Consider the following 25,932-nt stretch of genomic DNA (forward strand, 5'->3'; position numbering starts at 1 on the left):
AGGAGCGAGCACTGCAGACAGTGGCTCCAGAGCGGTGCCACAGAGCATCATTCCCATTGTCCCCCTCATGCCATGGCTGGCCATGAGGACGCACACCCAGCAGGACAAGATCAGGGCAGAAACAAGCAAGGAAATTCTGTCTTGCAAGCATGAAAAACATGGGAGCATTTCTCCCCTCTCCTGGCCTCAGGGAGCAGACAGCTCCCTTGTACTTCCTTAAGGCCCTGCTCGTTAGTAGGTTGGATGGGTTAGGAACAGCCTGACTTGAGGAGAGAGAGCAGGATGGAGAAGAAGGGGAAGAGAGGATGAAGATCTTAAAGGTCCTTTCCAACCCAAACCATTCTGTGATACTATGACATTATGAAAATGGTGCAGCGGTGGGGATGCAGGAACCCTGACATGCATAGCTGCTCCTGTACTACTGGGATGCAGGTGGGAGGGCAGCAAAGACACAGCAACAACCTCAGGGTGGGCCAGCAAAGCCCTGAACTCTGGCCCAGGCACAAGCCCTGAGCACTGGGAACGTTCAGATGTCAGTGTGGATGTGGGCTCCCAGCACTGCAGTTCACAGCAGGTCTGCCAACGGCTGTCATAACAAAATCCCATAGCATTCCAAACATCGCGAACAGAAAAATCCCCAAAGCACCCCCCACTGTTGTAAGTCCAGCTTCATATTGCAAAAATAGGAATAAATAATAAGAAGTGCATTTTACCGGGAAGTCATAGTTTTACATTGCTCCATGCTCCATCCCAGCAGAACGTGCTACTCCATTCAGACCTGAGCAAAGACCAAACTCACAACAGCACAGCACAGCCTGGTCAGGAGCAAAATAAGGCAAACCCTCAGCACCTGCTGCAGCTCAGTGAGGGCATTGCTGCTGGAGAAAACTGCTCCCAGCTGAGCACAGTGAAGCCCACGGGCGGCTGCACTGAGCTCAGCCAGCTCAGCTGCTCGTAATTGCTTGCCTGGGGTGGATGCTGGCACTGGGCGCTAGCGAGGAAGGGCTGAGGTTTTATTAAAAAACTCATTTTTCATAAAATTGGAGATTAAACTACTAATCGTACTCTGCTGTTGTATAAACCTTTATGTCCTCGGGCTTTAATAAGTTTTGCAAAGGAGGAGAAGGTTATCAGCCGTGTCCTGGTGGCAAACAACCTGCATGCAGTGTATCTCCCAGCCTGGGGAAGCCCCCAGCTCCCAGGTGTTGTATGGGAGGTGCTCAGAGAAGCCACAAAGAAAGCTTTGCTCAGCCAGGCCCAGGCTGCGAGACGAGAAAGCCGTCACAATTTACACCGTGGCAATTTACACTTTAAATGAGTTAATGCTCATGAAGTGCTCTCGTGTCGGTGCGGGCGGCTGTCAGAGCCAACGCAACAAAATGCTAATTCAGCCCCGCAATCAATGGTGCCTTTCTTAGAAGTGGCTGGGTAATTATGTCTAAACAGAAACGAGTTTTTAAAAGAGGTAAACAGCTGAAATTCATTACCTCTCTCTCCAGTTATCTGGAGTAAATTGGTAACATCGGCAGACATGGGAGCTTTCTGTGCACTGCGGAATTTGCAGAGGTGCTTCAGCTCAGTGGGAAGAAGGGCCCAGGGCTGCAGCGGGGAGCTCAGGGCAGATGGCAGCAAGCAATGGGGCAGAGCAAGGGGCCACCACTGAGGTCAACCCGATGGCAGCACCCAGGGTGTCCCAGTGCTGGGATGAGGGCTTGGAAATGCAGGAAGAACGACAACAGCAAGAGCAGGAGCATCTCAAGTGCAAGCACAGGGTGGAAAAATGAGAAGAGCAACGTGCATGGAGCAGCACGGGCAATTCTGTGAAGCCTCTGTGGTGCTGCCATACCATGGGGCTCTCTGCATGAGATGGCACTGAGGGAGGTGGGTTCCTGCTGGTATTTTGCTGGACAGTGCTTTCTCTCCATTGCACTTCAACAGGTCGATGCTACCTGCAGAAATGTGGAGGTTGGAACAGCCCTCTCAGATCCCCAAGTCCAACCCAACCCATCCCCACCATGCCCACTAACACAATAACACATATCCTCAGTGCCAGTTCTCCCCACCTGAGATACTGCATTAGGATGTGGCACTTTGCAGTGTCACCAGCACAGCCCCCAGTCCCCAGCTGATGGAAACGACCAGGACATGAGGCCTTGTTTTGGTGCTCTGAGCTGCAATTTCCAGTATTGTTCCTTTCTTGATCGTGTTGGGTAAACAGGCGGCTCTGGGACTCTGCAGGGCTGCGGTGAGAGTGAAATTTGCTTGGCTGTGCTGAGCAGCCCAACAATCTTTCCAGAAACAAAAATATTTTGCTGTCTCCAGACTGCACCGAGTAAGAATAACTTTCGGTTCCCCACTCAATTAGCTAGGCATCGGAAGGGCCAAAACGTGCATCTCACTGTGCCAATCTGGTCTCAAACCAGCCTCGAGAAAGCAGCTCAGACCCCACGTCAGTGCTGGTGCATGGGATGCGTGCTGGGATGGGGTGGTCAACCAGTGGGGTCTACAGGGGGAAGGGAGAAAGATTTGGGGGGAAAAGGGAGAGAAGAAGCCTGCAATGGCCAAGGGAGGGGGATGGTCAGAGCCACTGAGGGTTGTGGGGACAGAAGTGGGGTGTGGAAGCAGACAGGGTGAGGCCGGCAGTCTGGAGGATGCTCTCGCTCTAAGGCACGCAGAGAAATATATTTGACATAGGGAAAAAAAAAATCCAAGAAGAAAGAACTATTTGCCTGTGGACCAGAATTCATTAATTGCAACAGACAAATTTAGGCTTAGTGCATCGTTGGCCAACAAACTGCTGGAAAACATTTAATTAAAGAATTGATGGGGAAGCCTTTAGCGCACAGGGTGGATGGGCTTCCAGCCCTGCGTGCCCTCAGGGAGCTGCTCTGTGCCAAAACCCCCCCCAAGGCTACGTCCCCATCAGTGGCTCAGAGCCTTGCAGACAAGGAGACCCCACACAGCCCCCAGGGAGCCCCACAGCAGCTCCTCTTGCTCTGTTTTGCTCTCCGGGTGATGAATAATGAGAAGAAAAATGAGAAAGAAAGCACTATGACAGTCAATTACTGCCTTGTGATTAACCACCCAAGAGCAGCCCCTGCTCAGAACGGCACTCGATGCTCTGTTGGAATGAAACTATCCCACTGGATCCCTTGATGGACGTTTAACCAGGAAGATAAAGTACCTGCTGATTTATTTTCTTGTTTTCTTATACAATCACAGCTTCCCAAATGTTAATGACTCTGCGCTATACAACTGCTGGTGATATTTGCATATCAGCTTTGCTTTTGTACGGGTGAATGTGCTCAGCTCTGGCTGGCAGTGGGACTGGGGTGTCATAGAGGCACAGAACCATTAAGGTTGGAAAAGACTTCTCAGATCACCAAGTCCAGCCCCAATCCACCCCCTTGTGCCCACGGACCACATCCCTTAGTGCCGCATCTCCATGGTTCTTGAACACCTCCAGGGATGGCGATCCTATCACTTCCCAGGAGCTGTGCCCTGGGCTCCCTTTCCATCTGCAGCTCTTTGCAGGTAAAAGCAAGGTGCTCAGCCCTCTGAGAGTCTCAGCACAGGGTGACAAAGCTCAGACAAAGCACAGAATGAACACTGCTATTTCCCAGGAAGGGAGGCAGCTCCCGTATCTGGGCTGGCAACAGGAGCTGGAGATTGCTGAGCTCCTGGAACAAAGTACCTCAATCAAAGGCAACCCATCCTTCCCATGCAGACAAACCCAAGGATAAAACCTATCCTATAAAGAGAGGGAATAGCTCCAAGGACAAAACCTTCCCCAGCATTTTATGGGAGGTTCAGTTGCTCAGTATCAGCACATGAGAAGAGCAGGATACCTGCAGGAAGGCCACCCTGTCCCCAGCGATGGCTGTCTGTGCTCAGATCACATGCTGGCATCACACAAAGCTCTCAAAGCTGCTCACTCAGCCCATCCCAGCAAAGCAGCCCAGAACTCAAAGAAGAAAACGCAGCATCTCCATTCGAGGTGAGCAAGGTACGAAACAACAAGCAAAGCACAGGTATCAATGCTTAAACTCCAGCAATTAACCTCAGAAAGTTCTGACTTTCCCCACTGTGCCCACTGAACTTCACCACCTGCGAGCACAGCACTGAGGTCCCTTCAGCCCACCTCTGGGCTTTTCCCTAACCACCACCAAAATCGCATCGTGATGGACCGAGTGCTGCTACGCCCCACACTGCAGCACGTTCATAAACCGCCTTTTGGGGTCAACGTGGGGGTTTCAAACAAAGCAGGATTCTCTCTGAATTGTTGGGGGACTCCAACCAACACATCTTCCCCCTCGGAATCCTCAGTCCCGGGTCTCAGTGCAATGCCATGGCTGAAGCTGCCTCGCCGCTGAGATGCTCCAACACAACCAAGCACCACTTCCAATAACATATTCCGAACGAAGGTACCGTTTAGAAATGTTTTATGAATATGTATTAAATGATTATTAGAGGCAATGACAGTGCATTCTTTAAGGGCTTATTGTAAATCACCGTGCAATAAAATACATCAAAAATAAATTCTCATCCACTGACGCTCTAATAAGCTTCAATAAAAACACACATCAGAGCTCGTCGTGCTGCTGAGCAGCGCCTCGTGCAGCTCTAATGAACTAATTTAACTCTGCTCGGCACCTCCAGCCTGCAAACCCCAGTGCACAAACCTGCAGCTCCCAAAGTGCTGTGCATGGAGACATTGTGCAGGGATGGCCAAGCACTGGGCTGGGACACCAGTTGCATGAGAAGGGTTTTTTTTTCCAGCAAAAGCTTTTCAACAGCTCTTCTGCAAAACGAGCAATGTTCCTGCAATGCAGCAGCTGCCCTGGTGCAGGTCGTCCCTTGCTGCAAGGACCTGGCCCAGCCCATAGCATCACCACACAGCTTTCCTCCTTTTCCTAGTTTCTTACTTGGCAAAATGAGTTTCCACAGAGGATGACCCTTTTGGTAACAGTAACAGAAATCTGGCTTTTCACTTAAAAAATACAGCCCACAAGATGAAATTCCAAAGATTATTCTCATTTGGCAACTGGCAATCACAGGATGGGTTGGTGGGAATTTTCATGCAAATCCAGGACATTTCCTTCTGCTGATCTGTGGGTTTTCTTTCTTTGGTTGTTTATTTGGTTCTTCCCATATGGAAAATGTGCCTGTAAAGTCCTCTTGCACAAAAGGAAAAAGCCCACTGCCACCAACACACATTTCTGCTCATCCCAAGCGCTGCTCCACCTGGGCTGCTCCACCATTCCTCCTGACTGGAAGTGGCTTTTGTGGCTCAGGGACTCTGAGCAGCCTCTGTGATGGACATTCCAAACTCATCCGGACAAAAGCTCTTCTTCACTTCAAGTCCAACTTGTGCTGTGTGCACTCTGCTAAACATGGTGTCAAGCAGGCTGAAGGTACCTGAAGGCATTAAGAGACCCTGACGTTAAAATCAAACAAAAAACTACACCCAGAAATCCCACGTGTGCTGTATTTATGCACTCTGGTTTGAGTTAAGTCCTGAACCAATGGAAGTAAGGAGCAGAAGGTCCCATGTGGCACCTGCAGTTGACCCTCAGCCTCATGGATGGATGACAACAGCAAAAATTCACATTCTGGGGTTTCCATCCATGTACATCTCCTGAACTCACCCAGCAGGTCTGACAACATCAACGGAAGTCATGCTTGTGCAACGCTTGGAAGTCTGATGTGTGTGAGAATCAGATTTCCCACCTTTCTGTAAGGAAAGCCGTGGGAGACCGTGAGCTGGAGCTGGGGAAGCTCACAGAGCAGCAGCCGTCTGCCCTCTGTTCATTCCAAGTCCATCAATCCTGAGGAGCAGCAAACAGCGAAGCGCTGCAAATCTGCATTAACCCACAGTAACGTGGCAGCCCCGGACAGCACCGGCACACTGCTCAATCTAAGTGTCAGACAGCAATGAAATTAGGACTGGATAAAATTGCACTCATAGCCCAGCAGTGACAGCTAGGGCATGTGCATATGCATCCTTTTCTCCTCTCCCACGCCTCACTGTAGCAGGCAGAGATGAATTTACGGAGCTGAGAAGTAACAGCAGATCTCTCTTTTCATCCTTTGTAACGACACGGTGAAGGCTCGTTCTGAGGAGCTTAGGAGATAACCAGTGCCAATTAAAGCTAAATCTGTGGTTAGGCACTGGGACAGTCTGTCCAGGGACATGGTGGAGTCACTGCCCCTGGAGGTGCTTAAGGAAGGAGCAGACCTAGTACTTAGGGACATGGTGTAGTGGGCAGTATAGCTGGGAGGTGGATGGTTGGACTAGACAATGTTAGATGTCTTTTCCAACCTTAATGATTCTAAGATTCTATTCCACAGTCTCCTTGTTCTTCTTGATACCCTTCAGATGGCAAACAGAAGAGGACAGGACAAACTTCTCAAATCCTGGATCTTACATCAGCCTCATTTCTGGCTCTGAAAGTCACATTGCTCTCTTCACCCTCACCGCCACAAGGCTGATCTCCACCAGCAAAGCCATCCACACAGACACCATGGTATGGGACCCCACGATGGGGCTGCACCATGGCACAAGTCCTGACTGAGAGCTTTGGCCCAAGGACACACTGCCCTGCATAGGTGTGCCAAGCTCAAGTTCTCCTTCACTCACTGCAACCCTCAAGTTCAACCTGGCAGCACACACACGGTCACCCCCAAGATGCTCCTTGCTGGTATGGAGCTGCAGACATCACAACCTGAGCTCTCGCACCCTGCAGTTTACTAGCAGAAAGCAAAGTATGTTGCACACTGCAGAGGAAAACACGTAGTACAGAACCTTCCACAACCACCATAAATTCTTTTGAAATATTAATATTAATAATTAACCATGTTCCACTGCATTATCTCCTCTCATCCTCTTCGATGCAACTTTCTTGTCTCGCAGATCTGAAAGTGAATGTGAGTGGCATAAAATGTTAATACTTAGGGACAACATAAAAGCATCCCACCCCTTCCTTTATCCATCTCATGATTTATTCTGTTTTCACATTCTCCCTACAGTTGTTTTGCAATGACAAAGTCGCATCTTTCACAAAACATAGAAATACGGGTCCTCGTTGAGTCGTGACTAAGCAGTCCATTGAAGGATTAAAAAATAAGAAACAAACCCTCTGATTCTTTCCCCACCAGCAGAACCCAGCATATTAAATTTGAGACCAAGGCCACGATGGGGAACATTCTCGAGCTGCAGAAAGTATGTGCCGAAGGAGATGGGGCTGTTTTGGAGCACGGGCAGTTGGGCAAGAATGCATTCTTTGTTGCTTTCCTACAGTTTTAAAAAGTAGCTTAAATAATAAGAACCCACAGGGAGAAGGAGCACATGAAGCCAGAGATATGCAGAGGGGTTCCACTTGTAGGAGCCGATGCTATCCGTTGTCATGTCTGCTTCAGATGCCTTATCATCATCACTGCCATCAGAAGGGAATGACTTTGGTCTCTCCCTCTCAGCAGCCCTCTTATCTGCCCTCTGCACTGCTTTAATCTGTTTACTTGTTTGTTTGCTCTTCCTCCCCAGCTGGATACAGAGGTTGAACTGAAAAATATTTGCATTCCAGCTCAGAGGCATCCAGACCTCTCGGTCACATGCAAATGGGAAATCTTTGCATTTAAGATCTGTCTGGCTGCAGAAAACCCTAAGAAGCCACTCAAAGCCACTTGTCTGTGGTGCCACACGGCTAATGGACAGAGCACAACAAGAGCGCGAAAACCCATGGGGTGAAGCAACTTGCTCTGCTCTATGGCAGAGCCTGCCCCTGGGTCAGCTGCTCTCAGTGCCTTTCTACGTTCGTCATTTCTTTAATTAAAGTGGGATTGCGCCATTGCAGTGGGAGGAAAGCAAGAGCCCGATACCCTTTCCAGGAATCCCAGGAATATTTGCAAGGGAGCTCTGTTTCTCGTTGGTTTGCAAGAAGCTCGTGCCTACTGAGGAATTCTACTAAAAATACTGAGGGTGTTTTGACGTTGAATGGTGCCAGAAATACACCCTGTCCGCGGCGTAAGCAGGGAAACATATGCTGTGCTCCATTTCAAGGTCTTCTCCCAAAGCCTTGCTGGGAGCTCGGGGGTGGAGAGCGCTCGTTAAAATAGCGTTTTGCAAAGTTCTGGGGAGGCTGCTGGCAATCGGACGTGTAATTCTGGAAACGTCTCAGCAGTGAGAAATGACTAAGTGAAAGAGGAGGATTTCCCCCGTTACCTCACTCGGGTTTAGGAACACAGCGTCACCTCCGCCCGCGCCGTCCCTGCATCCCCACGTGCGCCCGCACCGCTGCTCTCGTGCCTAATTGCTTCTGACAACCTCCCACCACTACCCCAGCACTTGTCACCTTCAAGAGACGATCTCCTCTTTGATTTATCTTTTTTCCCTTCCCCACAGTGTGTCACCCGCTCCATTACAGCTCGGCTGCTCGTCCTGTGAAAATTCACACAGCTGCAGAGACAGAGTTGGATACAGCCATGGATCTTTGCAACCCAATGCAAGGCTCAGGTGGACGTCCAAGGGGTGATCTTACCTTCTTGAATGTCCATGCCATTAATACTATATTTCCATGCGAATAGAAAGTGCTTCAGCTGAGAAAACCCCTCAAACATGGTTCGTAGCTCTGTACCAAGCTCTGCATCTCAGTCTCCAAATGATCTGGCTGCAACCTACATGAGCACAAGGACTTCTTGCAAGCAAGGTGAGGACAACCTGAAGGCAGGAAGAGCTGAAGCCTTTGGCAAGAGGCAATGCACCATCAGACCTCCCTGTAGAAGGGGACCTGAGCTCTTGATTTACAAGGATTATGACAGCTTGGCTCTCACTAGCTACTGTTGGAATTTTTTATTATTTTTTTTGTAATCATAGAATCACAAAACCATGAAGGTTGGAAAAAACCTCTGAGATCCCCAAATCCAACCTCAGCCCATCCCACCATGCTCACTGACCACGACCCTCAGTGCCACATCTCCACAGCTCTGGAACACCTCCAGGGATGGTGACCCCACCACCTTCCTGGGCAGCTGTGCCAGCGTCCAACCATTCTTCTGGAGAATAAATTTTTCCTAATATACAATCTGAATTATCCCTCATTATGGGATGAAGGTCTTCATGTAGCACATGGGAGAGGAAATAGTAACATCACAGCCTCCTTGGCCTATCTGGCCCAAAGATTTGGGTAAGGAATAAGGGCGTGAGCATCTACTCTTTGGTTGAGGAACCAAACGGGGAGGAACTGAGAAGGTGACATAAGGAAGGGGACTTTGATTCCTCTCACATGTTATCTAAATCAAAGGTTACAGACTGACAGCTCTAAATGAGGACTTGCCAAGTATTGGCCTCCTCATTCTCAGAGCCTAAGAAAGCATGACAGAAGTGGTGGGTGTGAATTTTAATGTTATGTCTTGCCTGATCTTGGGAGAGCTCCACTCATTTGCATTTGAAGTTCCTTAGCAAATCATTCTGACTTCTTTCTTTTTATTTTTTCTTCTTTTTTTTTTCTTTTTCTAAAGAGCAACATCTGGAGTGCTACAACCAGCATATTAACTTTTAGGCACCTCTGAAGGATGGGAAGGGGAAGAGAAGAGCCTCACCAGCAGACCTGCATAGCATCCAAATTGGCATCCTCTTTGCCAGAGGTCTCTTAACCCAGTACTGCAGCACTGAATATGGGGCAGCCGACCCAGCTCAGAGCTGAACCCAGATGCAACCCAGAGCAGAAAGCTCCCAAGCACCCCAGAGCACTACCCTTCTACCCACTACTGCTTAGCTGATGGTTTTATTGCAAATCTCTGCTCGGGAAATTGCAATCCCCACAAATCCTTTGGCCATCGCTTGTTTCAGAAAGCTGAGACATGGAAAAATGCAACTGTGTACAGAGAGGAACGCTGCTTGGAGGGGCTGGAGGCAGTGTTCCAATATGCATGAGAAAGGCAAGCTCCTTTGCCCCTCTTATCACTTTCTTTCTCCCACAATCATGCCATCGTTTTTAATGCCACAGACTACCTTAGAGCCATTTCTGTATCAGATGGCCACTCACAGCCTGATCTGCCCAACCTTTCTCAAAAGGAACAAGGTTGCATTGGAAGAGAAAAGAAAATCCATCCTCTCTAAAACACTGCTGAGGCTGCAACAGCTCCAGTTCCGAGTCCCAGCAATGACTGATTTTAAGACCTGTTCCAGTTCTGATCTGTTGCCACCATAACTCACCCCAAGAAATGCCTCATATGCATCCCTTGTGCTCATGCTGCTTTAGGATGGAACGTGCAGCTCTGGTTTCTCCACAGCCAGGGCTATTTTCACTCTGTATTCCCTAATCTTTTCCATAGTATTTCCTTTTGCTGGGTTAAGATTCAATGCTGCTGAGCAAATAAGCAGCAGGCAGGTCTAATTTATTGAACGGACTCTTTCTATGGCTCTTACTGAGCACTCTGCCTTGGATGAACAATGAATAAGCTTAAAGAACAATACTCACTCTTAATTAAATGGTGCTGCAAAAAATATGCATTGGTGTTGGCCCATGGCCACGCTGTTTAAGATTTATTAAATTTGACAGTTTAATATGCTCTGAATATCCATGCTCCTTCATAAGTAGTGCTCAGAAAACAGTTTAAATATGCTTTCAATTTAATTATACTTCATGCCTACTTCCCTCGTTGTCAGCAGGGTGGTGTGCTGCAACCTGACCTCGCCTGCAGAGACCCTGACGAGAGGAGAACAGCAAAGCCATGTGGGCTGTGAGCGATGCTGAGAGGCAGGGAGGTGTGCAGAGCCACAGTGATGGGAGATGGGATGTTCCTACGGCATGCACGATGTCACCACCGTGCAGCCATGGGATGCTGTGCCATGGGATGGACCCTGGAGCCCACGGCTCTGTATCAGTGCCAGGAGCAGCTCCTGCAGCCACATGGTGACAAAGTGTTGAAACAGCTGCTGAGCTGCAGCCTGCCTCGTCACACAGCTGGCAGCTGGTCACACAGCTGGCAGCCTGCTCCTGGCTCACAGACACCAGGAGAGCAACGGGCACAGAGATCGGTCTGCACAGCAACCAGGAAGCCTGGCTTCCCACACCTCTCCACAGCACACCTCCACTGCTGGTAGAAAAGGGGATCCAAACTCCATTGGCTTCCAGACCTATGAACCATGAGATACAGCCTTGACTCGCCAAATACGGGCCCTATGTCTCACTTCAGTGCTCAGGTTGGATATTAGGAACAATTTCTTCTCCAAAAGAGCGGTTGGGCACTGGCACTGCTGCCCAGAGAGGGGGTGGGATCACTGTCCCTGGAGGTATTCCAGTGCTGTGGAGATGTGGCACTGAGGGTTGTGGTCAGTGGGCACAGTGGGGCGGGCTGAGGTTGGATTTGGGGATCTCAGAGGTTTTTTCCAACCTTCATGATTCTATGAATGTGCCACCTGGCTGCTCAATATTGCTTCAGAAACAAAACTTGTACTTAAGCCATGGATGAAGAAGACTTACCAAAAAGCAGCCTTTTTTTGAGAGCTCACAAAAAGGAGGACTTGAAAGTAGTGTCCCCATTACTTAGAGAATGTCCCTTACTTAGAGAATTACTTTGCATGTTGATGGCAAAGTGACGAAGTTGCCAGCGCTCAAGTCACCAGCAGATTAATTATTCCTGCTTTTGGAAGGGAGATATCTAATTTAATCAAGCACACTTCAAAAAGCACTAATTGCTGTGGAAAAGCCTATCAGTTACCTAAAGGGCAACCACATTCGGAAAAGCAGAAGAGGTGCCTTTGCTTTCATCCCACCACCGTCACCTTTCATTATTTCTGATAGCTACTAATGACACCGTGGACACAGAGAAGCTGCCTCATAATTACAAAACCATCTTCTTGGGAGCCAGGTAACACATGCTATAATTTATCCCTGGGCACTGAGAGCTGGTGGTGGTCCTGGCAGTGACACTCACGCTGTCCCTTTTCAAACCCAGAGTGCCCATCCGATGAGCTGTGGGAAAAGGTCCCCACCCTGGAAGACATGCTCAGCCAACCCATGGCAGCTGAAGGCAAGCAGCACGTTGGGGGAAAATGGTGAGGATTTGGGGCCAAAAAAACTCCTGCAGAATTCTGTGTGCGTATTCAGAGATCAATGAAGAATTTGTACTGGAAGAGCATTAAGATTACAGCCATTGAGAAACATGAGCTTATGGAAGCAGATTTAACAAGCTCAATCCCTAAATTGCTTTACACCAGTGAGGGTTTTGGCCTGTGGCTTTCCTTTGTGAATTGCTACTTACTTTTACAGTGCTCTGCTATCATGAGGAGTGGTAGTAACAGTAACAACAAGCAGACATTTTCTTTTTCCTAGCATCTTTACGTGCTGTATTTGCCAGCTTCTGCCATGCTCCGCAGTCACATCTGTACCATGGCTCCTGGGGCACCCAGCATCACTGCACCTGGGAGCACTTTGAGGCCTCAAATGGGTTTATCCCTGCAACACCTCATGGAAAGCTCCTTTAGGAGGGATTATCCGCCCATTATGCACAAAGGAAATGGGACATAATGAGGCTGAGCAGCTGGCATGGAGATCACAAGGGAAGGAATTGCTCCTGGGTGCTGCCAGGCTGCAGCAGTATCTCCCCTGCTGAGCAGTCCCAAGGGCTTGGTCATCCATGGCCATGGCAATGCAGAGGGCACACCACTGCTTCTCCCATCACCAGTCCCCGTGAGCAACGAAACCCCACAATGTTAAGAGCTGATGGCTGGGAACATGGTGCAACTTTCCATGATGGATCCAGAGATGGGGCTCAAACTGATTGCCAAAGGCTCTCCTTTCCCACTCTCTAATTGTGGAGCACTTGTGCTACCGTGACCTCAAGGGAGAACACAGGGGTTGAGCTAAGGTCTGCCTGACCGAGGCCACCAACATCCTTCCTTTTATGGCTCAACAGCCTCCCTCTGTGCTAAATCCAATACACTTTGGGAAAGCAAATGGCCCGGTGTCGTCATAGCCTGCCCTTATTTAATCACGTTAAAAGCCACAGAGATAGTATTATTCTGGATTAGAGATGAATAAGGCTTTTAAAAACAAACTCCAACCAAACCAATCTGCTTACAAAAAAAAAAAAAAAAAAAAAAAAAAAAAAAAAGCATTACAATAAACAAAAGTCAAATTGTTGCTATCAAATACACTCTAAACCAATAAAACTTGCAAAGGCTGAACTGCTGGGGCACGAGAAGGCTTGTGGAGGAGACAATCTCTCCCTGAGCTGCAGCACATTCAATCATTCATGGGACAGATAGTGGATAATTTGGGTCAGTGCTTAAGACATTAAACCATTGCTACGAACCTTCTGATTTAACAAGCTTTGTGACTAAGCAAGCAAGGGATAAAGAAGCTCAAGTTTATAGACCTCCATGGATGCTTGTATTTCTCCATGCAATGCTAAACCTTTATAACAGTGTCCTTTGTCTCATTTTGGAGCAACTGCTTGGTAAAACAAAAGTTGATGAACAGAGTCAAGATGGATAGATAGATCCTATGATTCTAGGAAGGATGACATTTCCAAACCATGTGTGGATCTAGGAAGCCAAACCTCCACAGAGGTGATGCACACACAGCTGATTCCAGTGTGATGCTCCCCTCAGCTCAATGCTTATCCTAGAGATCCCTCAAATCTTGCCCTGAGTGAGCACGCCCTGAGCAGAGATGCCATTAGGTTTGTTCTCTCTGGATGCCCAAATGACTGAAGCACCCAGAGGGGTCTACCTTTAAGTCATATCCCCATGATGGAGTCTTCGGCAAAAGGAAAGAAGAGAATGAACACGACCTTATCTGTGGGTTTCATGTATCCTCCTTGGGATGAGCATGAGATACCTTTCCCAGCCCTGAACAAGGCACCTTGAAGCAACGAGGCTGCACCGGGAGCCCACTTGCACTGCACCTCATGGTACATACACAAAAGTTATTTCAGACATAAAAACATAGGAGGCTTTTGTTTGCATTTACCATTTAGAGGATAATAGACCCATTAATTCCATGTTTTCATAACAGTTCCCTCGTACAATCACCCAAGAGCTGAAGTAGCAATATTGGTTTTAATCTTCATTAAGACATTTTGTGCTCTCAGGCCTCCCTGTTCTCTCCTACATCTGCACTTTCTGTCTTTTTTCTCCTTTCTGTCGCCTTAGGAATTAAAACTTGAATCACACATTTTACTTGCCACGAAGCCAGGCTCATTTTGTCACAACTGCTGACTTTAAGAACACATTTCCTAATTGCTAATTAGGAGTTTCCTACTTTCTCGCTACAGGCTGAGCTTGCAAACGTGAACCGCTGCTTCCTCCACCAAAACTGAACATTCTGGTAAAGCCTGGGTTTCCCATTCCCTCTCTTTTTGTGCCCTGCCCCAGAGAAGTCCAATGGGAAATGCTATACTTGAGCATTTGCACAGGACTAGCTCCTCAACGAGCTGCTCAGGACACCCCAGTTTGGGCATATATGCTTCCCACCCCATCAGCAACACTGCCAGCACCCCAAATACCCGCTGCCTCCCTCACCTCAAAGCTACACTCACTTGGACTCAAAGTGCCCTCACTGTCTCCAGCAAGAGGCTGCAGCCAATACATCACCCAGCAGAAAAAACACAGTAGAGCCAAAAAGAAAAGGAATAACAACAACAACAACAAAAAAAAAGAACATAGAAATTCCGTCTTTCCATTGTGTTTTTGTAGGCTATTTTGGTGAGCAGCATGGAATTACTCACTACTGACATGTGCTACCGGCGCATCGACCCAACCATTCTTTTATTTACTTTTTTCTAAGTCATTATGAGCAGAGGCTACTGGGGACAGACTGCAATGCTCCGGAGCAACGGCTCATCCTTGGGCAGGGATGCAGCACTCAGAGCTTCCAACCAGCACTGAAAAAGGAGCAGAAGGCTCGACGTGAAAATTCCCAACCAAAAAAAAAAAAAAGAGCCTTGAATTCTCAGATGAAAGCTCAACAAAAACAAATTCGGGAAAAGAAAACGTGTTTATTTCATGAATCCCCTTCAGGATTTTCTTAATTGACATGTTTTGGAAAGGCGTGCGTATTAACTGAATGCAAGCAAAACAGTTTTGTTTGGAAGAAGTTGATGAAAGAACTCTCACCAGCCTTGCAGTCCCTGAAATTGCCTTTTACTTCAACATCTTGGCTCAGCCCGCACCAGAAATACCGCAGAACAGCAGTGGTTTGGTTTTACAACCAGCGCTCACTCTGATGCTCCGATCATCACTTCAAAAGCACTTTAAGGCTGTCAGATGATCTGCATCAATATTATATACGACTCTTATCAGCCACGAACATAAGAATGCTGGAAGACCAATGCGAGGGGAGAAGCACAGCCCTGGCGCAGCAGAGGGACTGATACTATGGAGAAGTTCCAGGGGAGCTCAAGGTGTCCTTGGCCAGGACAGCAGCCTGGAACTGTGGCTGGAGGAGACCTGGCTCTATCCCAGTGTAGCCCTTTTGCTGGCAGGGCTGGATGGTCGAACTAGGCAATCTTAAAGGTCTTTTCCAACCTTAGTGATTCTATGATTCTTCAGCGTAGGGGAAGGATTTAAATTTCTCCTTGGAATTGCTTTGGGTCTGTTGCTCTATCTTTTTGATCACGGCTCCAACAAGAGGTTGTTTGCTGGTGCTGCTGTGACACAGAAGCATGCACTTCTCCCACGCATGGGTGGGTGGGTGCAAACTACAAAGAGCCCCGCGCTCTCTTCTAGAAGCTCCCCAGCAGCTGTTTGTTGGCAGCTCTGTCACCCCTCTGCTCCCGAGGTGTTCCCAAATCCTCTTTCACACCAAAGGCACAAGAAAAGCAGCGAGGAGCCAAACCTTCTGGCCAGCAGATGTGTGCCTGTGCCACCATGGGTGCCTGCTAGAAAGCAGGTTCACATGGGTTTCCCACAGCCCCAGCCCTCCTCCAGCTCTGCAGACACTCTGCACTGCTAACAAGATTTCTGCCTTCTGCACTACTGTCCTTACACTCCCATACGGGTCCTGCTTCAGCCAGGCCCTCTCATACATGTGTGATGTCTGGCATTTTGTGCTAAAATCAGGGCATGTAATGAGCTAATTGTTTTCTGAAATGGCAATCCTGCCTTACTATAGCAACAGAGATGCACAGAAGCTTTCCAGTAAACACAGTGGACCAGTTACCTTAGAGCCACAGAATCGTTTGAGCTGCAAGGGTCCCTTAAAGGTCATCTAGTTCAACTGCCTTGCAATGATCAGGGTACCCACAGCTCAATCAGGTTGCACAGAGAGTGCCTGACCTTGAGTATCTCCAAGGATGGGGCGTTTGACCTTGTGCATACCCTATCAATAAGCACTGCAGATGGGAGCTGTGAAGGCAAAAAAAATTGCATTTGCAAGCCACAAAGTTAGGGAAGCAGCAGGGTGGGACAATCCCTGCAAGCCCTCCATGGGGACATGCTGCTGTCTTCTCCCCAGAGTTCCTCCTGTGGTATAAAGCACCGTGTGCAGCATCACAGCCTGTATCACAGCTGACTTGAACCATACCTTGCGCTGAATGTATAGCGAGGAGCTGCCAGCGGACAGCAATAACACTGCCACCTTGTGAGACCTTGCAGGGATAACAGACAGACTGCAGGAAGGAGGGAAAGGCCAGGTCATGGGTTTAAAGAAAAGTACGGATAGAAAAGAGTGGATTGGTGACACTGGAGGGGGCACAGAGGAGCACACAGAGCACACGCATCTGTGCTGCTCCCCGAAGCTGTGAGCACATCACTCCTCCTGCCTGGCATCCTCCATGTACTCCTCTGAGCATCCTGCATGCCATGTGAGCAGAGAGCTGCCAAGTTTGGGGCTGACATGATTACAGTGAACTAGAGCAAGCAAGAAGTTGCAAGCACGAGTAGCAGAGAGCACAGGGAACCAGTCTGCAGCACAGCAGCAAGTTCAGGGTTCAGAGACAAGAGCCAGCAGAAATTCTCTGAGGGTAAAAAGCCAAACTGTTCACTATCAGAGGTACATAGGCAAAAGAATAAAACCCCACAGTCTGCACATGCAGACCTTCAGCTTGCTGATGCTGTTATCCCAAGGACAGGGATGCTAAGGGGCAGCAATGGACACAGGAGAGGCTTGGGTCTCAGCAGTGCTGCCCTGCAGCCCAGGCTGTACATGTAACAAGTGCTGGGAGCTCCCCACTACGCTCCCTGAGCAGAAAGGATGGAGATTTCCAGCAGATTACCAACCACTGAGGTAGGCCCACCCCAGCCCTTCTCCAGATACTTTACAACTGCTGCAAATCTGAGCACAAAAGGACAAAACCCACAGATAACGCTATTTTATGCCCAACTTGCTGCCGAAGAACTATTATCAGCGTTCTCTGCTTTCATCTCTCCTCCGTGCCTCCTTGTTCCAGATGACTGAATAAACTAAAACCAAAATAAAATCAAAAGGGTGAGACCAAGGAAGAAAGGGCTACTGTCAAATAAGCCCAGCTTGATGGTTTCAAGACCCAGATTGTGGCACAATGGGATGGCCTACATTTCCCAGATGATATTTCTTTTTCCCCGTTTTCCCGGACTGCGAAAAGGAAAGAGAAAACCCCCAGTCCCACTTCTCTCACTCTCCCTTGAAGCAGATGGACAAATTAATAAAGCGAGTGGCTGGTGGAAGGAGAACAGAGCTGCCAGGGAGCTCTAATGAACCCACACTGCCACGGACTGAACGCGAAGTTCATTTTTCTTTCCCCCCTCCCTTGCTTTAAAAGCTTCTGCATGAACCCTTTTGCACGCTCCAGCAGTCATCCTTGCAGATGGGGATGGCTGCGCTGAGCAGCCCTATTGCACCCTATGAACACTCAGTGGAGTGTGCAGCGAGCAAAGCCAGGTCCTGCTGAGGGTCCCATGGGGATGGACCCACACTGCCAAGGCCTGTCCAGCCCAAAGCCCCCGGGCATGCAGCAGCAGCCGGTGGGGACGCCTGGGGAAATCCAGCCTTGTCCTGGGCAGCCGGGGCTGGTCTCAACTTACACAGTAAATCCCGAGGGTTCCCCCGCATGAATTCCCCAGCACTGTGCAGAGAGCATCCGATCCTACAGATGACTTGATACGGGTAACGTGCTGGAACTAAAAATAACAGCCGCGTAAACCTCACAGGCAGTTGGGGAATAGGAATCGCCGTGCGCTCAATGCTCTGATGGGACAGCGCTCCCTGTGTCATTGGGCAGCTGGCTGCAGGGCTCTGCTTTTCTCCTACACGCTTTTGAAAGCGTTACCAAGAGAATGCTGCTGAAGTGTTGACAAGAGTCCAGGCTGGATGGTGTGAGCTGATGCGCCCCATCCTCGTGTGGTGTGGTGCTGCTGACTCCAAAGCAGCAAGCATGGGAACAAGCCCAACTAATTGGAGATCTTCCTTCTTCCACTAATGGACAGCGCTGTGTTCTACTTCTTAAACATCAGCCCAATTCACCTGCTGCTTCTTGTCCTCCTGTCTCCCAAATTCATTCCTTCTCCATGCGGCCCTCTTGGTAACTCCAGTTAAAAGCAGCAGACACATCTTTATCCTTAAATCATACAACTGAACTTTCCTACTCAAATCTATCCACTGGGAAAAATGAAATCAATGAAGCTCACTTATTTCCATTGTAACGCACTGAGAGACCCAATGCTGTCTGCAGCACTCGGATGGAGATCACCAGCTCACAACACATCACTGGGCTGTTAGAGGATGTAGGCTGGATACTACCAGAAAGAACAAGCTCAAGCAAGTGACCCCAACAGCACAGAGCTCTTCATTCTCCTCCATCAACAGCCCTTGAGGTGGCCAAGCCCTTTGGGTACACTGGGATGAGAAATTCCAAATCCCACCTTGGAGGGCTCAGAGCTGGGCAATGGTACAGCTGGCAGCCCTCCTTCCTCTCTGTCTCACATTTTGGGGATAGCAGAGCCACGAGGCAAGTCTATCACCCTGAACAACGTGGTTTACAGCAGCCTGTGAGCTCCATAATAAGCCACTCTTTAATACTTGGCCACACAACTCTTATTAACGTTAAAGTAACTAATGGACAGAAACCTCCCTGGGCATAAAGATAGGAATTATCTGTTCCTGAAAATATCTCTTTCCATTGCAAGCTGTCAGATGTTGTCTTTTCTCATTGCTTTGCTTTTCCTTCTCGCTGTCACATTCTTATTATATCATCTTCCTCCCCCCAGCAGAGGTTCCAAAAGGGGCCCCAGTGTCTGCACAGATGAAAGCAGCTCCCGCCAGGCTGGGGGCATTCCAGGAAATTCCAGGAAAGCTGCAGGAACCAGGATTCAGCCCCCCTGACCCACCCAGTGCCAGCCCCATCGCTGCTGTGCCCAGTGTTGGTGATGGGGTTCCTCAGGCTCCTGCAAACCTGCTGCCCTACTCTGTATTTTTTTGCTCTTTATAGCACTATCTGACTCAAGATAAAAGCAATGGAGCTTGATTCGTGTCTTTAGGCAGGCACACTCCTAACTTGTGTTGAGCAGGGAGAACGGGGAAGAAAAGAGCCTGATATTTTACCCTTATCTCAGCAACAAGGGTCAGCGATCCTTTATGCTTGACTAGTGACATGGCTCTTCCTCAAAGGCTGAAGGAGATATAATTTCAATTTGCTAAAGAAGCCCAGAACAGCTTTGCAGTTATCTCTGTGTGTGACACTGGGAATGCCAATGTGCTCGGTGGCAGGAAAACAGCAGCAATGATGGAGAAGTGATTTAACCATTGAAATCTCAACCTGGGAGAACCTGGTGCAGAGAAAGGGCAAAGGACCCTTCATATGAGCCCAAGTTTCGGCCAGTTCTATGGGCCATAAACCTCACTACACATATAGCCCATGTATGTACCTCATACTGGAGGACGCACTTCTTCCTCCTGTCCTAATTTATGAGATAACTGATGTAATTTGTTGTTTGCACCCTTATTTCACCTCTTCCCCTATTATGAGGAGTTTGTCCTTCAGTACCTTAGCTAAAGCCATACATTTTCTGAGGGAGCTTTTATCCAAATGAAGGCGAAGTGGGTTTGTCCATGAAACAAGAACCTCCACAAAGAGTTTCCTCTTGAGAGAAGAGCACAATTTGTCACTGAAATAGTCCGAAGCCATTTTCAATTGGTTCTGCACGATATTTGGGGGCTCGGGTTTCTCACAGTCAGCATTTTTGCCTGAAAACCTGAAATGTGCACTGCATCGACTCCTTTCCTTTGGGCTGCAGATTTCCGTGAGACGAAAACCACCGTGACCAGTTCCATCCTATCTGCAGTGCTTGCGATGCGGCCAACTGTGAGCTCTTCAAGGAGCAGGATTACTCAAGGAGTTGATTTTAGCTTTTTATGCAAACGAATTAAAAACCAGGCTCAAACAGCTCCGGAAAAGAAAACAACAGCTCTCCCCTGATGCTGCACTTCTTGGCAGGGATGATGGGAGAAGGAGGCACCCCCTGGGTCATGAAGATGCTCCACCAAAGGCAAATCCATCACACAATCCTTGAAACTTCTCATCCCCCCAAAACAGCACAACTAAGCATGGCAAAAAGAAGCTGCAACGCAGCCTGTGCCACTGTGTCTTCCCAGCCCAACATGCCACCAATATCCCAGATCGCTCTTAGAATCCTATCATCATGGAATGGTTGGGTTGGAAGGGACCTTAAACTCCCTCCAGCCCCACCCCTGCTGTCGGCTGGCTACCTCCAGCTCAGGCTGCCCAGGGCCCATCCATGGCCTCAGGCACCTCCAGGGATGGGGCACCCACAGCTCTGTTTGCGCCTCAGCTATCCGGGCCTCCATTCCCATGGGGCAGTGGAGCAGAAAGATGTCTCCAAAACATTGAGCTCAGTGGATGTTAAAGGGGACAGATAAGTTTTTGCCTCTGCTTGAATCTTGCACGAGCTCTAGAAACACCAGAGAGCACCTTCAGCACACTTAAGAAGTACCAGCAACAGCCTCTTTGGAGACCACACAGCTACCAAGAGAAGCCAAGGTGAACCAGTGGCTGTGAGCTGACCTGACTTTTCCTCCCAATGGCTCGTGAAACCCAGCTCAGCAGAATGCAAGGAGCATGGCTTTTAACAGCAGTTAATAGGAGTGGCAATGGGCATTTAATTAAAACCTCATACACAGCTAGACGACCACGATTATTGCTGCTGCTTTTCTTTCTCCAGTTAAATAAGTCTTTAATGCCTCAAAATGGAACTAAAGAAAACGTTTGAGATATATACAAGTCAAAAGCATGCCGAAGTGACACAACTCATGGCACTGCATCTCTCACCCCTGTGCCTTGGCTTCATCCTTAGTCCCCCCAGTGGACAGGGAGACAGCACAGAGATGGAAGCTGGGGAGCATCAGCACAGGAAAACCCTGAAAACTAACACAAGTTCGAGAACCCATGTGTGGGTTCTCAGCAATGATGTGAGCACTGCTTCTAGAGAAGAGTGCGTTGCCATGAAATCACCCAAATTATCAGCTGCCAGAACCTGCTTCACAGCTGTCGATGGGCAGAATTGCACTGAGTGGTGCACAATTATTCTCTAATAATGTGTCACCGCCACGCACAGATGAAGTGCCGAGGTGCTGCACAGCCCGCTGCTAGCTGGTCTGAGCCATCATGCTGTTCCAGTGGTGGTCTCCCATTCATGGAAGCCAATTTTTTTCCTCTATGCTTAATACATTCACATTTTAAAGAATCACCTCCATCAGCATCCTGCAGAAGAGGCTACCACAGGGCTCCAGCTCCCACCTGCTGCATGCATGACTCCAGATGATGGAAAATCCAGCAGGGATTTACGTAAAGCCTTTCCTCTTGCTAAACTGCCCCTAAATTCTTCAGGGAATCCCAACACAGAACACAACCCCTGGATGAAACAAACCTTTGCCTCCATCAGAGCAAACACACAGATAGAATTGAAAATCAATTTTAGCTTGGAGTTTGGTCCCAGAAAGCCCCGGGGTGGATGCAGTAGCTCCCAAAAGAAATCTCCAGGAGCAGCATCAGCTCCCAACCTCTGCCCGTGAGCAGGGAGATGTCCATTTGCTCCCATGGCAGAGCAGCACACAGTGCTTGGAGCAGGGGGCAGCCTGGAGAGCTGGGGAGCAGCAGGACGCCCCAGGACACCCCAGGTGTTGCTGCACCGCTCTGCATCCCACCAGCCAAGCCAGCCACGTGCTGTTTGAGGGCTGTCCTCACACTTACCCATAACGTATTTTATGTATCGCCTCCAGCAACTGTGTTCTGCAGTAATTACAACTCTTCAGCAAGGCAGCTCCGGCGATGTTTAATACCAATTACTTCATAAGCGCTGTTTAATTCACGCTCCTTCCACGCTGCTCCTGCCATTTACCCTCTATAGAGCTGCAAGGACCTCTGCCTCCAGCGGGCTCCTCGCAGGTATGCCCATACAGGATCATTTTGATCACTGCCGGCAATAAAAGCTGTTGGCAGTCACCTGGAGCACACGGGCTGGAAGGCAGCACCAGGGCCATGATATTTCTTCAGGTGTTTTGCTGGGGTTTGTAATTAACCACAGAATCATTATCTTCCTGCATGCTGAATGTTTTTCTATTTCAGGTATCACAAGCGTCATCTGTCTTCATTAGGGGACCTCATAAATAAGTTCCCAACCGAAGACTATGCTCCCACTGAGCCAAATGAGGTTTCTCATCATTTGATCAATTGTGTAACAGCTTCCGAGAAAAACCCAAAAGTGAGCACATTCGCTGCATTTCTGTTCAATCAAGGGATGATTAAACATCATTTCCTGAGCACAGCATCTGCATGGGAATGGAAAGCCCTCCAGCAGAAACACAAAGGGAGGCAAAGCAGGGCTTTACAATCTGCAGCTCGGCCATGGGGCTGGAGGGTGAGAATGGGTGGGGAGCAGCCCTACAGCCTGGAACCTATTTGGGTTGGGGGAAAATGCACTGAAGAGGGACATAAAAACAAGAGAAAATACAACGGGTATCCAAGCAAGAGGATTACAGGCTAAGGGAGACCAGGGCAGCGCCAGGACCCAGACAGGGAATGTGGTCCTCACGTGGAAGTGCAGCCAAATTCTTTGGGGGAAGTGAGTGGATTTGCAGCCGTATCCACCAGAGAAAAAATTGTCCCTTCATGTGTTATTCTGTTGTTTAAGCTCAACTTGACATTTACTCTCTCTAATGTCAGATCTTTAATCTAAACACTTCAACGAGGTTATTTCCCAGCCTTCCATTTGCCTGCCTTGATTAAGGTTAACTGGTCCCCCTGGTCCGGGCCAAACAAACAGACCGGTGTGGAGTGATGGAGAAATTCATGGGGAGGGAGAGCACGGAGAGCGACCTCTGTCCAAGAAGAGCCAGACTTTGGGCACACAAATGGTTGAGGAAGTGCACGGGAAAAGTCAGCAAATGGGCAGGGTGGAGAATGGGAGGTCAGGGGGGAGGAAGGGCTGCAGGAGAAGAAGATGCCACGCTCCCACTGCCCTGCCAAGGCAATGGGAACAGATGGTCTTCCGACTGATAACGTTTTATCATCTCTGGTTATTTAAAGAAACTGCCCGAATGCATTTACAGAGACTCTGAAAACCGTGTTTCACAAGAATACAAATATATAAAACATCACAAACAGGTTTAACCTCCTGCCAGCCACTGCCAAGGAGATCACAGCATCTGGGGCAGCTTTGCCAACAGATATTGCAGGAATAGCACTTCCAAAATTGTAATTAACCAACAACTCCTGATTCTGAGCACCCCCAAATTGTAACTCTGTGCAACTGTCCAAAAAGAAAAGGTATAAGCAAGAAGGAGTCTTACCCTGGTGCATCAGTGAGGGAGCACTCCCATCCTGGGAAGACCCCAACATACAGTGATGGAAACCACGGCCTCACTTAGAGCAATCCCAAATGTAAAGCACACAAGTGGGATTTCTCATCTGTACCCTGAAACTGTACAGCAATTGAGTCTTTCGACATAGATAACCCGGAATAAGCAGAACCTGTCTGTCCCTGCTCTCTCTGCCATTTTCCCCACCTTTTTTTTTTTTTTAATAAGGAGTCAAAGAATCATAGAATCATTAAGGTTGGCAAAGCCCTTCAAATCCCCAAGTCCAACCCTAAAACGACCATGTCCCTTAGTGCCACATCTCCACGGTTCATGAACACTTCCAGGAATGGTGACCCAACCACAACCAGTGCATCATTGCTCTTTCAGAGAAGACTTTTTTTCCTAACATCCAACCAATCTTCCATCCCTGTGCATCTCCCTGAACCACAGACCCAAGCACTCCTACCTCAGGTTTAGGAGAAGAGAAGGTTTGAGCAAGGCCAGAAGTGAAACCAGTCACTGGCAATTTGGGAACGGGCTGTGATTTCACCAGCTGGTTTCACCAAACAGAAACAAACTGTCTCCAGTCTACCCCAGAGAAAGAGCCTTCCCATGGCTTACAATGGAGCTTGAATGAGGAGCCGCATCCCAGGGCCATTAGCAAGATTTAAGAATGTGCTTTCAATTTGGGGCCCCAATTCTGTCTGCTCCTAGCAAGTGAGAAGTCTGGTTCTCAGCGTTTCTTATTTAGTCTCCTGGTGGAAAGAGAGCAGGAATCACAGCCATCCAAGATTCTTTATGACTCGCGTTGCTAAGGCTGCCTTTGCAGTTCCATACCCTCGTCGGCTCAAATTTCTCCACAAAAATAATTAAACCGAGTAAAAATGAGTTTGCGCCCGACAAAACAAAACAAAACACCAAAAAAACACCTATTTATTTTAAGGGTTCACAAACTCTGGTGCCTCACTTTGTCCGTCAGCCCCAGGGCTGCATCCTGCATTCCTTCTGCGCCAGCGCATGGGCGACATACAGGCTTTGCTGGAGGGATTTATCCCCGTCCTCACTGCACCACTCTGCCCTCAGCAGCACCGGGAGCTCACGGGGAAGCAGAGGGCTGAAGGTAATTCCCACTTCAAGGGCTGCTTATTGTAGGGTTGCACGAGTGCTTTTAAAGCACTTTAGGACGTCGGTGCAAACATGCTAGGGAAATACTGCGTGGAAGTACCCACAATAAGACCTCAGACAATGGCACATCTCCTTGCACACGTGGAGCTTTGTGGAAATACCATATTTAGATTCACTTAGGACCACCATCCGGCCCCTCACTTAAAAGGAAAAACCAAACAACATCTTACTTTTCTCCCCTACCCCATGACTTCGAAGCTATGCAAAACACTGCCATTTCAACAACGGCCCCGATTTTGTTTAACAGGGGGAAAATTGAAAATGCAAGAGTGGAGGAAAAAACCAAAAGCACAGTGAAAAATAAATCTAGCGATCCCAAATGATTTTCCAGAGGGAATAAAAGCCCTCCAGGCCGGCTCCATCTTGCTGCTCAGCAGTTTTTCTGTTTGGGGGTGAGGAAGCATTGGGTATGGCAGCTCCTTGTCTGATATATTGATTTAATCAAGTTTCTGTTTCATCTTTGTGTTGTTACCATAGTTGCAAGCTGCTGACAAGGTATAAAAGAAGGAAAAAAAAAAAAAGCAACAACCAACAAAAAACCCCACAACTCACATATGCATAACAATCTATGAAGTTCCCATTTTACTGTTTAGAGCCCAATTAAATACGTTTCCCAGGAGGTTTCTAGGGAAGCTTGGTTTCCAACCACTCTGCAAGGGAGGGACACACTTGCTCTCAACCTGGCAACACGGGCAGGTGAGGTGTGATTGGCAGAGCTGCAATGACAACGCCTGCTCCCCATTGCCCCCGAAGCACTGCATCCTTCTATTGCAGCCTCCTCCATGGCAATGAGCTACAAAGCAAAGCTCAAAAACAAAGTCGCAGCCCTGGCTTGCTTTTTGTATTACTCGTGGCTCCCTGCCTAAAACATCCTGCTGGCTCCAACAGGAATGCCAAACCCACTGGGAAAGAAGGCATGGCATTCCGACCCCTGCGGACAATGCAGCTCATG

At 48.6% G+C, this 25,932-nt stretch overlaps 1 protein-coding gene and 1 long non-coding RNA gene across 3 annotated transcripts in view; both read right to left on the bottom strand.

The window, feature by feature from the left end:
* Window positions 1-25,932, bottom strand: part of CACNA1H (calcium voltage-gated channel subunit alpha1 H) — a 201,603-nt gene that overhangs the window by 121,536 nt on the left and 54,135 nt on the right. The gene's annotated exons all lie outside the window — the stretch shown is intronic.
* The window catches only part of LOC121106781, a 39,969-nt gene continuing 19,050 nt past the window's right edge, over window positions 5,014-25,932 (bottom strand). Inside the window, exons 2-3 of the long non-coding RNA XR_005839805.2 lie at window positions 6,856-6,915; window positions 5,014-5,418 (exon numbers count right to left, since the gene is read on the bottom strand). This is a non-coding gene — a long non-coding RNA (uncharacterized LOC121106781). The remainder of the gene's footprint in view (window positions 5,419-6,855; window positions 6,916-25,932) is intronic.

This window comes from Gallus gallus, chromosome 14, assembly GCF_016699485.2.
Source record: "Gallus gallus isolate bGalGal1 chromosome 14, bGalGal1.mat.broiler.GRCg7b, whole genome shotgun sequence".
Taxonomy (NCBI): domain Eukaryota; kingdom Metazoa; phylum Chordata; class Aves; order Galliformes; family Phasianidae; genus Gallus; species Gallus gallus.